Source organism: Crotalus tigris, unplaced genomic scaffold (assembly GCF_016545835.1).
Source record: "Crotalus tigris isolate CLP2741 ecotype Arizona unplaced genomic scaffold, ASM1654583v1 scf7180000017816.2395320, whole genome shotgun sequence".
In the NCBI taxonomy this organism is placed as follows: domain Eukaryota; kingdom Metazoa; phylum Chordata; class Lepidosauria; order Squamata; family Viperidae; genus Crotalus; species Crotalus tigris.
The window spans coordinates 1618468-1637031 of NW_024096653.1; positions in this window are offsets into that span (position 1 = coordinate 1618468).

The following is an 18564-nucleotide window of genomic DNA, read 5'->3' on the forward strand; positions in this document are numbered from 1 at the left end:
TGTTTGGGGCATTTTTTTCAGGTTTTTTTTTTTTTTTTGTCTGCAACTCCCAATTCAGGCTACCTATTTTTAAATTTAATCTTTTTAATTTTTTGCCAGCATCTCCTCCTCCTCCTCCAGGAAATTTGGTCCAGTTCTTTTCTGTTTTCTGAAACTTATTATGCTGAGAGAAAGATGGACCAATATAATTTGCTTAATTTATTTAATTTTATTTTAATAAATTTATTTAATTATATTTTGCCTAAAATATATGCTGAGAGTCTAGAAAGAGTGCAGAGAACAGCAACAAAGATGATTAGGGGGATGAAGGTTAAAACATACAGTTGCAGGATTTGTGTATGTCTATTATAACAAAGAGAAGGAATAGAGGTGTCATGATAGCAGTCTTCCAATATTTGAGGGATTGTCACACAGAACAGGGGATCAGCCTATTCTCCAAAACACCTAAGGGCAGGACAAGAAGTAATAGATGAAAATTTATCAAGGAGAGTTCCAACCTAGAAATAAGGAGAAATTTCCTGAAGCGAGAGCAATTAATCAGTGGAATGGCTTGCCTTCAGAGGTTGTGTGTGCTCTCTTTTAAGAAAAGATTGGTCATTTGTTCAGAATGGTATGGGATCTCCTGTTTGAGCAGGGGATTGGACTGGAAGACCTCCAAGGTCCCTTATAACTCTATTATTCTGTTATTTCCAATGTTCCATTAAGTTGAAAAGAATAATTAATTAGTTGCTATTATAAACTGGAGTGCCACATCCCCCCTCCCAATTTAATAAATATATAGAAAGTATTGTTTACAATTTCCTTAGAGACAAAAACAAAAAGAAAATATGTCATCAAAATGGATTGACTTATGTGATCCTGGTTAAAAAAAATATTTTTACTCAAGATTTGTAGGAGAACTAAATTTGCTAATGTGCTAAACATATAGATAACAACTTTCTTTACTTTAAGGGACTTTCACTTTAATCAACACCTTACATTAAACAGTTTTTATAACTGCATAAGCCAGCAAAATGCATTTCTAATGATTTAGTCAGAAAACAAACATTACTGTGTTGATTTAATATAATTAGCAAGATATTTATCTACATTTTGGTTTCTCCAAAGCTGGTGTTTCAAATCTGTTCTTTCATTTTTGAAATGTGTTTTGTTCTAATAAAACTCTTCTCTCTACTCTAATTTTCCTTTGATCTCTATGGGCATTCCCATAACTTTCTATAAACAGACAACCCACATTTTTCTTGAGTACATCTGTTTTCTGTTCCTTGTTGTCTGATTTGTTGTATTCCATATTTACAACTTAGCTGAAGAATATGGGTTATAAAACAAAGAAGTCCTTTATTTGCTCTTCTATTTGAGCTTTATTCCTTGGACTTGATGGACCAACATCATTTGATGATCTTCTTGGCCTTGATGCAGAAATCATTTGCTCCTAGCATCATAAGGGATATAAACTTCTATTCTAGCTAGATCCCTATAATTCTGTAATTTTTTCCAAGAACTAATCAAGTTTGGTCCTGCTTAGGTTTCTGGGAGGGAGAGTCAGCCAAAGTTGGCTGGGTTCTGCTACTTGATTTATTTATAATCCATAAATGAATTATAAATGAATTATATAATTATATTTTATATTTAAATGAATTATAAATATAGATCTTGTTCAGAATTTATTTGATTTTTCTGCTTATAAGTGAAGTGAATGAAATAATTAGTTTTAATTTCTTTGTTAATGTCACACTCTTGGTGATGTGCTTCAAGAATGGAAGTAACATTAGCTAGAACATTCATGTAATTGTAAAGGAAAACATCCTAAAATTCCCAGGCTCTAAGATATACAGAGATATATGTGAATGAATTAAGCATAGATATCCATTTTTCATGTTATGGTAATTTTATTATATTTATTAAAACACAGAAAAATCTGTAAAATGTAAACTCCATTACACTCACAAGCCAGTATGTGTATACAATTCCTATGAATGTCCTGTAAAGTATGTTTACATTCATGCTGATAAAAATAAGAGAATAGGAAACAGCTTCAAAGACCAATTTATTGCTTTTAAAACAATATTTGACTGCTTTTCATTTTTAGAAAAAAATTATTGTGAGGCATTTACTTCATGTTTCAAAACTTTCTAAACAAAAGTGTCACAAATGTTTTGATATATTTTAGTATTCCAGGAACTTTGAATTTACTTTGATTGGTTATATACATTCATGAGGCTCAAGACTGAAGTTTGGAATGCATGTCTTACAGCAAATATATGTCCATAATTCCATGCTCACCAATAAGTGTATGAGACACGTAACATGAAGAAGAGGCATAGAAAACAACTCTTATTTTACTTGTAAAATTTGCAAGGAAATGTAACAAGGCAGAATTTCCAGGAAAAAAAGAGAAAGAGATAGACTAAGTTTGCATCCTTACTCTTCTTAGAAATTGAAAAGAAAGGAGGGAGGAGGGACGAAGAAGAAGAAGAAGAAGAAGAAGAAGAAGAAGAAGAAGAAGAAGAAGAAGAAGAAGAAGAAGAAGAAGAAGAAGAAGACGAAGAAGAAGAAGAAGAAGAAGAAGAAGAAGAAGTAGTGTTGTTGTTGTTGTTGTTGTTAGTTGCGAAGTCGTGTCCGACCCATCGCGACCCCATGGACAATGTTCCTCCAGGTCTTCCTGTCCTCTACCATCTTCTGGAGTCCATTTAAATTCACACCTACTGCTTCAGTGACTCCATCCAGCCATCTCATTCTCTGTCGTCCCCTTCTTCTATTGCCCTCAATCTTTCCCAGCATTAGGCCCTTCTCCAGTGAGTCCTTCCTTCTCATTAGGTGGCCAAAGTATTTGAGTTTCAACTTCAGGATCTGGCCTTCTAAAGAGCAGTCGGGGTTGATCTCTTCTAGGACTGACCGGTTTGAACGCCTTGCAGTCCAAGGGACTCGCAGGAGTCTTCTCCAGCACCATAGTTCAAAGGCCTCAATTCTTTGGCGCTCAGCCTTTCTTATGGTCCAACTTTCACAGCCATACATTGCAACTGGGAAAACCATGGCCTGGACTATACGCACTTTTGTTGGCAGGGTGATGTCTCTGCTTTTTAGTATGCTGTCTAGATTTGCCATAGCTTTCCTCCCCAGGAGCAAGCGTCTTTTAATTTCTTGGCTGCAGTCCCCATCTGAGGTGATCTTTGAGCCCAGAAAAATAAAATCTGTCACTACCTCCATTTCTTCCCCATCTATTTGCCAGGAATTGAGAGGGCCGGATGCCATGATTTTGGTTTTCTTAATGTTGAGTTTCAAGCCAACTTTTGCACTCTCCTTCTTTACCCGCATCAAGAGGCTCTTTAGTTCCTCTTCACTTTCTGCCATTAGAGTGGTATCATCTGCATATCTTAGGTTGTTGATATTTCTCCCGGCAATCTTAGAAGTAGTAGTAGTAGTAATTATATGGCGTAATTCTCATATTTCACAAGCAGTTCATTTCCTGTAAAGCCCACAGAAGGTTGCTGCAATGTAATAGTGTATAATGTTTTTTCCAAAATATAATGGAAACTTCACCCTCATTGCTAAACATTCTCCTTCTCAATAAAGAAGTAGCAAAAATGGCCTCCAACTGTCACAGGTGATTAAAGTATCTGCATAAGTGCAGGGTTATTTTCTAATGGTTTCCATGAATTACTTCCAGAAAACAGTTCATACTGTTTTTTTTTTTTTCCTCAGAAGGCAATTAGATGTTCCTCTGCTGACATTTCCCTATTTGCATGCTCAGAACTTACCCAGTGGTGGAGGTTTAAAGCAGATCTGAGGCTGTATTTGCTTTTAGGCAGCTGCATGGAGTCTTGAACAGCTCCCAGTCTAAATAGTGGAAGCAGAGAGCATCTTCTTCTGCCCAGAAATGTTATAAAATCCATTAAAATAAAGCGGGCATCGCTCTATCTGAGAATATACCAGATGATAAGCTCCCAAAAGAGGTGGCTGCCTTGCATGATCCCTGGCAGTTGGCCTTTTGGCATTCATGCTTCTTTGGCTTCACCCCTCCAGCTTTCTGTGTTTTCTTTTATAATGAGTGTAATGTTCATTGCATCTGCCTCACCTAGCTCAAGGCCATCCAGAGCATATGAAAATGAATTCCCCAAAGGCCAGGAAGGAAATATGCTCCTGGCAAAAATCTGTCTTTGTCATTGTGGGGGCCCTCCAACAGAATAAGAACCAGTTCAGCAGAGTGAAAAGGGAGCCACATGGGATTGGGAGGTAGGTAGGGAGAGATGGGAGTTAAGGAGGTGGGAACCTTGATAATGAAAGGACACAACTGAGCATCTGGTAAGCGTCACATAAAAGAGACTGGGGACTTCCTGTCTAATGTATACTGTGTTCAACCCTTGCTGCATTGAACCTGTAGTGGACATGTGTTAAAGCAAAACAAATGACAAAAATACATACTTGGTTAGAAAAGATGTTAGGGAAACACGTAGACTTTAAATCTGAACTTTTTTTATTAGGTATAATTCCAGAAAAAATTGATAAACAAAGTGTATATTTAACATTACATGTATTAACAGCAGCAAGGATTGTATTTGCTCAGCACTGGAAAAATGAAAAAAAAAAAAAAACACCACTGGATGAAGAGATAATCAAGAAAATATTGGACTATGCTGAAATGGATAGACTTACATTGAGAATCAAAGGAAAAGAAGATACAGAATATTTTCAAACATGGAACTTATTTTATGAAAGGCTGGAAAAATGGGATAGAGAGTAAAAACTTAACTTGGATTATTAAGCAAAACAAATCAACCCGGACAACACGTTGTTCATTAAGCACTAATGAATTGTAATAATAGAAAATTAATAAAATACTATTAAAAAAAAAGAAAGTTAGGTGTTGATGTAACTAAGGAAGGGGAAAAAATGTACGTCCTCTACTAATAAAGCTATAACCATTTAGATATTCATTTGTATAATCTACTTGAACAAGGTCAGAAAATTTGACTTGACTTACTTGACATGCTCATGTCAACAATTTACCCCAGTTGTTCTTTTAACATGGATCCATTCCAGTGTTTCCTTTCTAAACAAGGTGCTTGTGTGGTGGTGACTGATCAACTACATTCTCTCTTGGATGAAACTGATTTCTATAACAATTTCAATCTTGTTTTAGGCATATCTATAGAACAAGAACCACTATGGTCACCCTGTGAGATTACCTATGCCCAGAAAAATCCAAGGGGACTGCAGTCTTGTTGGTCCTATTGGACTCCCATTGACTTTTGATATACCACTTATGCACAGATAGTCAGAGATAATAATAATAATAATAATAATAATAATAATAATAACAACAATAGCAAATAGGTGGGCGTGGAATGCTACAAGTACATCAGATGGTTGAAGAAGAAAAAATGGCTTTGGAAGAATATCTGAAGAACAATGATGAAGATGCACTGAAATTAGTATATCAGGAAGGCTTACTAACTACTGGAGAGACCAAACTGGCCTACAAGAAAGACCAAATGAAGAACAGAATAGAGGCATGGGAAGACAAAGCACTACATGGCCAATACATGAAAAAAATAGCTGGGAAAGCAGATAACAATAAAACCTGGCCATGGCTAAGAGCAGGAAAATTGAAGAAAGAGACCGAGGGACTAATTCTGGCTGCACAAGACCAAGCCTTAAGGACAAATGCATACAAAGTCAAAATTGAGAAGACAGCAACAGACAGTAAGTGCCGCCTATGCAAAGAAGCTGAAGAAACAGTGGACCACTTGGTAAGCTGTTGCAAGAAGATTGCACAGACTGATTACAAGCAGCGGCATGACAAAGTAGCAACAATGGTGCATTGGAAGATCTGCAAAAAATATCATTTGCCTGTAAGCAAAAACTGGTGGGATCATAAAATAGAGAAAGTCATAGAAAATGATAAAATTAAACTGCTCTGGGACTTCAGAATTCAAACAGACAAGCACCTGCAACATAACACCCCAGACTTAACAATTGTCGATAAGAAAGACAAAAAAGTCTGGATAGTGGACGTGGCAGTGCCTGGAGACAGCAGAATAGACGAGAAAGAACTGGAGAAGATAACAAAATACAAAGACCTACAAATAGAAATAGAAAGACTGTGGCAAAAGCAAGCAAGGGTAGTACCAATAGTCATAGGCTCCTTGGGTGCAATCCCAAAACAACTGGAGCACCACTTGAACACCATTGGCATTGACAAATTCGCTATTAGTCAATTGCAAAAGGCGGCCTTATTAGGAACTGCTTCCATCCTGCGACGATACCTGTAATACCATCAAACATCCACATCTGCCTATCCCAGGTCCTGGGTAAGGACTCGATAGGTAGACAAAATGCCAAATCCAGTCTGAACATCTGGCTGACTGTGCGATGATCGATAATAATAATAATAATATGGACATTGACAGACTTTATCTACCAAGGCAAATAGGTGGGCGTGGAATGCTACAAGTACATCAGATGGTTGAAGAAGAAAAAATGGCTTTGGAAGAATATCTGAAGAACAATGATGAAGATGCACTGAAATTAGTATATCAGGAAGGCTTACTACTACTGGAGAGACCAAACTGGCCTACAAGAAAGACCAAATGAAGAACAGAATAGAGGCATGGGAAGACAAAGCACTACATGGCCAATACATGAAAAAAATAGCTGGGAAAGCAGATAATAATAAAACCTGGCAATGGCTAAGAGCAGGAAAATTGAAGAAAGAGACCGAGGGACTAATTCTGGCTGCACAAGACCAAGCCTTAAGGACAAATGCATACAAAGTCAAAATTGAGAAGACAGCAACAGACAGTAAGTGCCGCCTATGCAAAGAAGCTGAAGAAACAGTGGACCACTTGGTAAGCTGTTGCAAGAAGATTGCACAACTGATTACAAGCAGCGGCATGACAAAGTAGCAACAATGGTGCATTGGAAGATCTGCAAAAAATATCATTTGCCTGTAAGCAAAAACTGGTGGGATCATAAAATAGAGAAAGTCATAGAAAATGATAAAATTAAACTGCTCTGGGACTTCAGAATTCAAACAGACAAGCACCTGCAACATAACACCCCAGACTTAACAATTGTCGATAAGAAAGACAAAAAAGTCTGGATAGTGGACGTGGCAGTGCCTGGAGATAGCAGAATAGAAGAGAAAGAACTGGAGAAGATAACAAAATACAAAGACCTACAAATAGAAATAGAAAGACTGTGGCAAAAGCAAGCAAGGGTAGTACCAATAGTCATAGGCTCCTTGGGTGCAATCCCAAAACAACTGGAGCACCACTTGAACACCATTGGCATTGACAAATTCGCTATTAGTCAATTGCAAAAGGCGGCCTTATTAGGAACTGCTTCCATCCTGCGACGATACCTGTAATACCATCAAACATCCACATCTGCCTATCCCAGGTCCTGGGTAAGGACTCGATAGGTAGACAAAATGCCAAATCCAGTCTGAACATCTGGCTGACTGTGCGATGAATGATAATAATAATAATAATAATAATAATGATTATGATGATGATGGAAGAGACCTTGGAGATCATCTAGTTTAACCCCCTGCTCAGGCAGGAAGCTCTATACTATTTTGGACAAATGTCTGTCCAGTCTCTTCTTAAAAATCTCCAATGTTGGAGCATTCACTGCTTCTGGGGGCAGGTTGTTCCACTGGATGGAATGTAACAGTCCTGTATTATGGTGGTTCCACTTTTATTTGCAAGATATGGTGCTTGGAGATTATCTTTCTGCCTATTGGCAATTTGGGTATAGTGTTCCACTTTCTCATCTATGCTGTTTGAATGTTTACATGAAACCTTTGGGAGACGACATTGGGGAATGAAGGTGGAGTATGAGATCTATCTATCCTTTTCAACTAAAATATCTGAGGCAGTTTGTCTTTTGAACCAGGACTAAGGAAAGTTAATAGACTTAGCCCAGATAAGTGGTGATACTGATTTTGGGTGATACATGTATCCAGAGAAGTTGTATGCCCTGTCTGTCCTGGAAAAATCCACATTCATTCTAGATTTACAGTTTGGGTCTACTTTTATATCCTTCATTGTCACTGGAGGCCCAGGTATAACATTATTTTTATCAGCTTCTGCTGATTTACCAACTTTGACATTATCTTAGCAGATAATACAATATCTAACAGTGATTCACACTATGTAACTTCCTAGTTGCATTACTGCAATGTGTTGAACTGCACGCTGTCTTTGAAACCAATAGTCCAGAAAATAGTCCAGAAATAGTCTAGAATAGTTAGATTTCTCATTGGATCTGGCCATATAAGCATATTATGGCAAACCCTCACAAACTATACTGACTGCTGGTCTGCTTCTGAAACTAAACCAAAGTCCTGTTTCTGACCTTTAAAGCCCCAAATGGCTCAGAACCAAGTTACTTGGAACCAGGTTACTTCTCTCATATGTACCTGCTCTGTGAAGAGGGAGCTGTCTAAATGAGATTCCATCCTATTCATGGAATTCTCCCCCTAGAATGACCTGAATGCCACCAACATTAACATCATTTTCTATTTTCCCATGCTTTTAATTTGATTTTTAATTATATCCAAATTGTATTTATTTCCCAATGTTTTAGGTTTTGAATCATCAGCCTGTCTAATGTATGTGATGTTTTTATTTTAAATTTTATTTGATTTTGTTCTATGCATTTTTATTCAAACTGGACTTTTAAGTGTGCTGTATGATAAGCTACCCACAGAGCTCCAGCGTTTACACTATTTTAAAAATGTAAATGGATAAATAAATGGCAGTAAAGGCCCTGATAGCTCTCAGTTTAAAAGCTTGTACATTTGTTCTTGCTTTTAAAATGTGTAGTTCCATCAAAGACACTAGAGAATTGTTCCTGTTACTGTGATAGCTTTCAAGAAAAACATATAACATATTTACTTTTGAAGATTCATTTTCTTTACTTTTTTAAAAAACCAAAGAAGAAAGACAGATTGTATTTAGGACACATTTCTGACTACTATGCAGTTAAGATATTTGTGATGTGGAGACATCTACTTCCTAAATTTGAATGCTAAACCTACTCAGTATATTGGTTTATAAGGCTTACCTTATATATTTTTCCCTCTTCAGAATATTCCATTTCTTTGGTGCCAAATGCAGTTTATTTTGAAATCTAACTTAATTTCCCCAGAAACAGAAATAATCCTCTTAATAATACCATCTAAGCCTGTGGTCAGCTTGCCATCTATACATAATTTCTTTCTTAATACTGTGAATTTTCCTGTCTTCATAAATAATGAAGAGGGAGGGGAAAAGAAAAGAAAGCCTGGTTGATGTGAATATTTGCATTTTCCAATATACCAGGAAATGACTACATGCAGAAGGAGAAAAAGAAATAGGATTTACATGTAATGAAAACCAAAGGAAACATAGTGCTCCTTTGATGCTGAGAGCTTAGCCATGATGATCTGGAGGTAAGATTTCACATCTCTGGATTAAAAGCAACAACATAATTTTATAAATACTTGCCTCACAGTAAATGCATGGAACAAAATTCAAAATTACTATGGCTGGTTGCATGCAGATTTCATATTTGTGCCCATCTATCAAGTTAATCCCAAGGACCTGAGATACAGTAGGTAACTGTTGTTGTTTAATGATATTAAAAGTATTGTTGAAGGATGTAAGTAGTTCCAAGTAAAGCTCCTTTTCACTTGACTGACTATTGATTTATATTATCATTATATGCACAACAATGTGAAATCACCCCTACTAGTTGTTTAGCTATCATACATACCCATTGAGTATTTACTGGCTGGATGCCCTTCCTGACACCCAATTGTGCCTCTGTAAAAAGTGGCCAGGACAGAAGGAGACAGATGTGCTCTCCCCATCCAATGCAGGAAATACAAATGCTGGTTTGCACACTGCGTTAAGGATGAGGTGTGGCAAGACCAGTTCAGATTGTTAGTTATCTGTACCTCCAGATACGTAATATTGTTGACCACTTCTACAGCTGCATCCTTGATACTGAGTGGAGTATGACTATGCCAGCTCTTTCTAAAATCTACAATGAACTCCTTTGTTTTATCAACATTTAGAACTAGGTTACTTTTATTGCACCAGTCCACCAGAGTTTTCACCTCTTCCCTATAACCATCTTTGTTGTCATCCCAGATAAGATCCACCACTGCCATGTCATCTGCATACTTCACAATATGATTCATAGCAGATTTGGCACAGCAGTCGTGGGTCATCCAGATGAATAGTAGCAGACTCAGGACACAGCCCTGTGGGGAACTTGTACTCAAGATGGAGTTGGAAATTTTATTTCCAACTCACACAAACTGGGACCTATTAATAAGTATCCAATTACATAAAGAAGTATTAAAACCTAATAGGCCCAGTTTGTTCACCAGATGCTGAGGAATGATTGTGTTGTATCTTCTTCTTCTTGTGCCATATCCGTTATAGGACATTGGCGATCATGTTGGTGATCCTGTTTTTATCAGCAGCTGCACAAAAAAGTGCTGCTGAATTTTGTCCAAACCAATCTCTTAGATTTTGAAGTCACGATATTCTTCGTCTACCTGGACCTCATTTGCGTTCAATCTTTCCCTGGAGGATTAAATGGAGTATGCCGTATTTTTCTGCGTGTCGCATTACATGTCCAAAATATTCTAATTTTCATTTTTTAATTGTTTTGATGATTTCCCTTGGCTTTCCCAGGTGGCTTATCACTTCCTCATTTCTGATCTTGTCAACCCAGCTTATACGTAACAGCCGCCTGTAAATCAACATTTCAAATGCTTCTAGTCTCTTCAGGTGGCTGAACTAAAATCAACAAGCAGCATTCACACATGAATATTCTCCCCCTTCAGGTGCACCAAGCTAAGATGAAGCACACAGGAAAATGCATCTTCTACAGAGTGGTTCTTCCAATAGGCAAATTGTAATGAATCAAATGTAGAGGGAAGGCATGAAATCATATAGTCCTTTACTAATCTCTCAAAATACTTCATCACAATGGAAGTGAGTGCAACTGGATGGTAATCATTACAGCATGTAATTATAGTTTTTTGGGGCACTGGTACAATGATTGCAGTCTTAAAACATGATGGAACCATGGCCTGATGCAACGAGAAATTGACAATGTCTGTGAGGACAGTGGCCAGCTGGTCAGTACACTCCTTAAGTACTTGCCCAGGGATATTATCAGGACCCGCAGCTTTCTGAGTATTGACTTTCTGCAGGACCTTCCAAACAGCAGATGTGTCAAACCTGAGCACCTGCTCATCAGGAAGGGTAACAGCCTTCCTTGCTGGAATGTTGTTTGTGGCCTCAAATTATCTAAAAAACACATTTAGCTTGTTTAGAGTGTCTGTGTTACCATTACATGTCAGGGAAGCTGCCTTATAATCAGTAATTACCTGATTACCTTGCCACATGTTTTGGGTCCATAAGATCTTGAAAGAAATTCTGCACTTTCTGGCCTGCTTTGCTGATTTTATAGCATGCCTCAAATCAGCTCTTGCTATTCTAGACACATCACCTGATTTGAAAGCCATGTTTCTCACCTTCAACATTGCCCAGACTTCCTGTGACATCCAAGATTTCTCATTTGTTCGCATGAAAATAGACTTAAGAACACTTACATCCTCCATACACTTTTGGATATAAGCAGACACAGTAGAAGAATACTTGTTCACATCAGTATGTTGTCCATTTGTTGCAGCCTCTTTAAATATGTTCCAATTTGTGTGCCCAAAACAGTCTTATAAAGCTTTCATAGCTCCTGCAGGCCACACTCTCACTTGTTTTCTAATTGGTCTCTCTCTAATTGGTCTCTCTCTAATTAACAATGGTCTATATGCTGGTGTAAGCATCACAGAGAGATGATCTGAGGAGTCAAAATGAGGGTGAGGGGTAGCCTTAAATACTTTCTTGATGTTAGAGTAAGCTAAATCCAGAGAATGCACACCTCTAGTAGCAAAATCCACATATTGATGGCAATTAGGGAGGGCTGCTTTCAAGTCAATCTAATTGAAATCCCCTACCACAATGAAAACCCCCTCTGGGTGGATAGTTTGCAAGTCACTGAGGACTTCATTCTTATTGGCACTGGAGGTTATATAGCAGCTATGATTAGGATGATAGTGAATTCTCTTGGCAAATAAAAGTGTCTACATTTCACAGTCAAACACTGGAGACTACCTTAGCATTGGTACACCACCTCTCATTAATATAAATACATACACCCACACCACAGGATTTTCCACTTAAATAGTTGTTTCTGTCCAGCCGAAATCTTGAAAAGCCCATCATACTGATAGCATTGTTCGGAATAGATAACTCTGTCAGGATTATAGCACAGCAGTCTCTCACCTCCTTGTTTGTGGCCAGCTCAAGTTTCAGATCATCTATTTTAGTTTCTAGGGAGCAAAGGATGGCAAACAGGACAGATGGAAATCGTCCTCCATGTGGATTAGGCCTCAATTTAGGTTTGTTCCTGCACGGCAACCTCACCTCCTTTTCTTTTCTTGATCCTGGCTCTCCCACTTGCTTGAGCAGGGGGTTGGACTAGAAGACTTCCAAGGTCCCTTCCAACTCTGTTACTGTATACTGTATTCTACTTCCATGGTCACGGAACTGCTAGCCCTGACCTTGACTGGATAGTACCTAACTCTGGAATGGGAATGATTTTAAGAACTTCGCTGATAACACAATGCTAACCTAAACATTCATCCCCCTTCTCTTCTTCATAAAGCAAGAGTAAAAACAAGCAGATTAAACGTAACTCAGAATGAACTTAAAACTTCTAGAATTTCAAAATATGTCAGTAAAGTCCTTGAAATACAATTGTCTTCCAAATTGTGACTACAAAAGCATAGTGAATAGCCATCGGTTTTCTTGTTTTTGGGTCCAGACTGTCCAGTTCAGCTTGTGTCTGGTTAATAATTCCATCAATATATTGTATCACAGGTAGGGGATTGAATATGATGCTGGATTTGATTTACTTACTTCAATAGTACTTCTGAAACCACGACTGCTGTATTGTAGGCAAGATGCTTGGTCTTATTGATGGAAGTTATTTTAAAGGTGCATTATTCACATCCTTTATTATAGGTTGTTGTTATATTGGGCACAACTTTCAATATTGGCAGTTTTCTACTGGTACTTCTGTATATGCTATAGTTTTCTCTTGCAATTATTTTTGTGAGTGTGAGGAAGAGGTCAGCTCATAGGTTTAGATTGACTGTATTATTACTTCTAAGTTATCATTTCTTTAGTTCACTACCTGGTCGCGGCCAGTTCCGAACTGGGCCGTGGAAGCAGAGAGTGAATGAGCATGTGCAGCTGCACTTGCATATGTGCCTCCTGCTCACAAGGAACCATCCCCTCTCCCCCCCCCCACCAGTTCACAAAGCCAGAAAGGTTGGCAAGCACTGCCTTAGCTCATAAGAGCTTTCTTTTTTTATTTATCTGAGTTTCTTCTGTTCTACTATTGTTTTTGGATTTTCTATTTTCACGATTTTTCTGAACTTCTTCCAGTTTTGTATCTCCTAATATTTTATTTCTGGTGATGAAACTCCTTTGGTCTCCTAACCATTGTTTGATGATATCTGAGTATGGATAAATTATTTTCCAATGTTCAAACATTCACTTTAAGAAGCACTACTTTGTTGGTTTCAATTCATAATAATAGGCCATAATGTGCAATTTTCAAACAACAGTATCCTTTTCTCTATTCTGTGATTGTTGTTCTTCACGTAATCCTATAATCCCCCATAGCTCTTGAGCCCATGTGTCACTAGATACTCAGGAACTTTAACACATGGCACAGTCTTTGTTGATCCAAGTGACAAATGGATTCTTTTTCCCCCCACTAAATTAAATGGCTTGATGGATAAACTTGGTCTGGTTATTCCTTAACATCTGTATGACCCTTCTGGTAGAATACACTATTGCCAGTATAGCTCTCAGCATCATCAAAGCCCCTCCCCCATAATAAAGGGGGTATTCATGGAGGGAATGGTGATGATTATGGTTAATTGCATAGTTAGCAATATGTTTAGACTGGAATTGACATTTTTATCCACCTATCAAGTCCTTCCCAAGATATGCAATTGTTTTTTGATGATGTTAGATGTATGGTCACATAATGCAAGATCTTCCAAGTAAAGCCGGCTTTTGCAATTGACTGGTAGTGATTTTGTCAATTACAATGGTGTTCAAGTAATTCTCCAGAAGTTCTGGGATTGCACCCAAGGTGCCTATTACTATTGGTAGTATCTGCTTTCTTTTGACATAGTCATTCTATTTGCAGGACTTCATCCTTTTTTCCCCAGTTCATTCTCTTTTATTCAGCTATCTCCAGTTACTGTCATGTCCACTATCCAGACTTTTTTTCCTTTTCCTATTGACAATTGGTAAAACTGGGCTTTTAAGTGGCAGGTGCTTATTGGTTTGAATTCCAAAATTCCCAAAGTACTTTAGCCTCTTCATTTTTTATTATTTTGTCTATTTTGTAGTCCCATCAGTTCTTGCTTGCAGGCAAATGGTATTTCTTGCAGATATTCCCAAGCATCATTGTTACTACTTATAATTATAATTTGGATAAACTGCAATCTTAAATGTCATTGTTTATAGTGCAGTATACATTATATATGTAATACTGCTGTTTTGATATAATTTATGATGAACTGGGGATACTAATGAGGTGGGCAGGAAAAAGTTCAATATATCTATATCCTAATAGGAATGCTTGTTGCTGACAATAGTTAATAGATAATATTAAGCTTGGCTGTGAAATGTAACCTAAATCATATAACCTGTGTGTCATATTTGTAGAGATGTGTTCATGCTGTGTAGAAACCATTTTACAAGAAGTGTCAGTGTCAACTGAAAGTCACAGATGTTGTAAGATAGCACCCGTGTAGAGAGGTGTGGTAAGACAACCGTTTGTATGAACTTCTCCTTTTTCCTATGTGTTGTCTCAAGATATGAACTTCTCTCTTTTAGTGTGTTAAAGGTAGATAAGAAGTCATCTATTAGGTTAAGCGTGGGTGGCAAGCTGTATAAAAGTGACACCCTCAGTGTAACTCGGGGTTCAGAATTTGTCATGTGAATGCTCTGAACCATTGTACACAAATAAAGCCTGTTTTCTCCAACCCTTCGTGGTCTTGTCTTCTGATGTAAGTATCGTGGTTTTTGCCACAACAATTATCTGGCGACCGCGGCAGGACGGCAAGGAGTCTTGGGGCTCTCTGGAGGGCACACCCTGATGCCAGGGGCCTGTAGTGTTAGGGGGAACATCCCAGGCGCCATCGGACCTTTTATTCCGAGGGACTTCCCTGTGACACAGGGCTCCAGCATTGGCGGTCGGCCACTCCAAGAACCACTGGTGAAGGGTAAGGAGACCAGGCAACTTTCCAGCCGACTAGAGGACAAAGGATTCGCCTGCAGGCAAGTATTGAAAGGGAAATAAGGAATCCCTCCCTGTAAGCAGGGACGGAGGAGAGGACTGATCACCCTCTCTTTGGAATAAGGTGGGAGGATTGTTGTGTGTGTTTGCAGTGAGTGAGTGGCGCTCGAACTTCCCATCGGTGACCGTTGAGTTTCCGGCTCCCTGGGTCTAGCGCGTATAAGTGAAACCCTCAGTGTAATCCCGAGTGGAAGGACCCCCTTACCTTCCTCTCATCCCTTTTCCTCATTTGTCTTGTCTGGTGCCCTGGGAGGCTTATTGGGTGGTGGTGAAAGTGTACCCCTTACTCCGTTGGGGTGAATGTCAAAGCACTTTAAGTCTGCTTATGAGGATCAGGATTATGGTATTAAGTGGAGCAGGCATAAGTTGAGGACCTTCTGTGAGGTAGATTGGCCCAGCTTTAACATAGGCTGGCCAAGCACAGGGACATTAGATCCATCCATTACTCTAAAAGTACATCAGCTAGTGTTCAATCCCACGTTAGGGCACCCAGACCAGGCACCCTATATTGATGTGTGGCTCGGCTTGTTGCGAAGACCTCCACCATGGATCCAGAAATGCAAAACTGTCCCCTATGTTAAAAAAATTTAGAAGATAGAAAAAGCTGGGGACAAGCCATAATCCAACCAGATGTCCAGAAGCAAGGGACCCAAACTGGACCTTCAGCAAGAAGTGGCCTGAAAGACTTTTGTGAAAAGAGAAAAGGAGGAGGAAAAGAAAAAGGATCAGAAAATGCAAAGGAAAGCTGAATTGCTTGCAGTTGCTATGATGGGGGTGTCAAGGGGAGGTGGCAGAGGTAGAGGATGGGGAAGGGTGTTAGGACAAAACCAGTATGCCATATGTAAGAAGGAAGGACACTGGAAGGGTGAATGTCCAGAAAGAGAAAAGGATGAAGAAAAAGGAGGGGGAAGAGGCAGGTTTGCGAAGAGCTACAGAGGTCGCCCAAGGAGAAGCCAGGGACGGAGAGAAAGAAGAAGAGGATTTTCAAGGACTCCCCTCATAGGCCTGGCAGAAGCAGAGGAGTGGGACTGGGTTCAGCCCGCCTCCCAGAACTTGTGGTCAGTTTAACAGTAGGAGGCAAACCTATTCCCTTCCTTGTGAATACTGGAGCCACCCGATCAGTCCTAACCCAACCCCTAAGCCAAGCCTCCCCTCACTCTATCAACATACAAGAGCAACAGGAAAAATATTGCAGCGACCCTTTTTGGAGCCCTTAAGTTGCACTATGGGGAGGAAAAATAACCCATCAGTTTGAATATATGCCAATTCTTTTATTGGTAAGGGATCTGCTTTATAAACTAAGGGTGCAGATCTCCTTTGAAGAGGATGGCACAATGGCCATAAAATATGGAAAGGTGATGATGGAAGTACCTTGTGCAGAGGAATGAAGAATGGTGATGCTGGCACAAATGATAGAGAAAAATGCCAGATGGGAAGAATTTGGTGTATCATATTTGTGGGCAGAGGACAACCCCCCTGGTTTTGCAAAGCATCATCCGCTATCTGCCAGCTGCTGTACCGAAGGATAGGAAAGAGTTAAGAGGATTTTTAGTTGCTGCTGGCTTCTGCCGAATATGGATCCCTACCTTTAGTTTAAAAGCAAAATCCCTATATGAGGCCACAAAGGGGGGGAGATAAAGAACCATTGCGATAGGAACAGCAAGAAAATAATAGCTTCACCACTCTCAAGGAGGCTCTAATGTGCGCCCCTAGTTTAGGTCTACTAGACTTGGAAAAGTTATTTCAACTGTTTGTAGATACAAAGCAAAATGTGGCAGTAGGAGTTCTCACCCAGAAAATAGGAACCTGGCATCACCCGGTCACTTATCTGTCTAAACAGCTTGATAGTGTAGCCAGAGGGTGGCCGGCTTGCCTCAAAGCAATTGCTGGAACAGCGTTATTAACACAGGAAGCTAACAAGTTGACTTTTGGACAAAAGTTAGATATCTACACACCCCATGCTCTTAAAGCTGTCTTAGAAGCAAAAGGACATTTGTGGCTGACCAACCCACGCATGCTGAAGTATCAGTAATACATAATCCAATGGTTATATTAATTTAATCAAACTCACTGAATCCAGCCACGCTGCTGCCTGAACCAGACTTGGAAACCACACACAGTTGCATACAAGCTATTGAAGAAACTTACGCTAGCCGCTCAGACATGAGAGATGCCCCCCTGCTTGATCCAGACTTTACAATATACACGGGTAGAACTAGTTTTATGTAAGAAGACATTCGAAAGGCAGGATGTGCTGTGGTGACTTTGGGTGTCACCACAGCACATCCTGGGTGTTGTCTCAGCCAAATCTTTTCCCCATTTTTCTTATCTTTGGTTATAGGTTTTTTTTTTTTACTGTTGAGCACAAATAACTGGAAATAAACTTGTTCAGAATGCCCTATCTAACTAATTGTCTCAGTAAAACTGTCTAACCAGAGTAGGATAAGAAAGATTGTTTGGCAAATGTTTTATTCTGCAGCAATTCAGAGCAGAGGGAGGAAGCAAATCTGGCAAGTGAAAAACTTGGCTGATGTCAACCAAAATTACATATAAGCCCACTAAATCTTTCACTGTTGGTCTTATTTATCCCCTGAATTCCAATTTTTTCCCCATTAAATGAGATGGTTTATGACACTGATAAGACAAACACGAGGGATCAGTAAATGGATTCCCTTGAGTAATTACAGCTGTCAACAATGGCTATGCTTATAAAACAATTGCGAACTGAACTCAGCATCTGCTCATTATGTATCAGCACAGTGAAAATAACTCGGCATGAACTCCTACTTTAGCCAGTGATAGATCACCCAGGCAAGCAGCAGTAAATTGAGAAGATTTTAATGGATCAAAGGCCTGCCACTCAATTATGTACTTGGAATTTTCTAAATGTACAGTTCTATACAAGTCTAATACTGAAAAAGCTGGAAGATAGCACATCAGTGAGGTCATTGCATTTACACAGGATCAGAAAACATGAGAAACCTCAGCAAATGTGACCTTTCTCTCAACAGGGATAAATAGCATAGATCATGTTGCTAAATATCTTTTTAAGCCCTCCCAATCTCTCTTTGTCACCTAGCCATACTCCATTGCATTTTGATCAAAACTAAATCA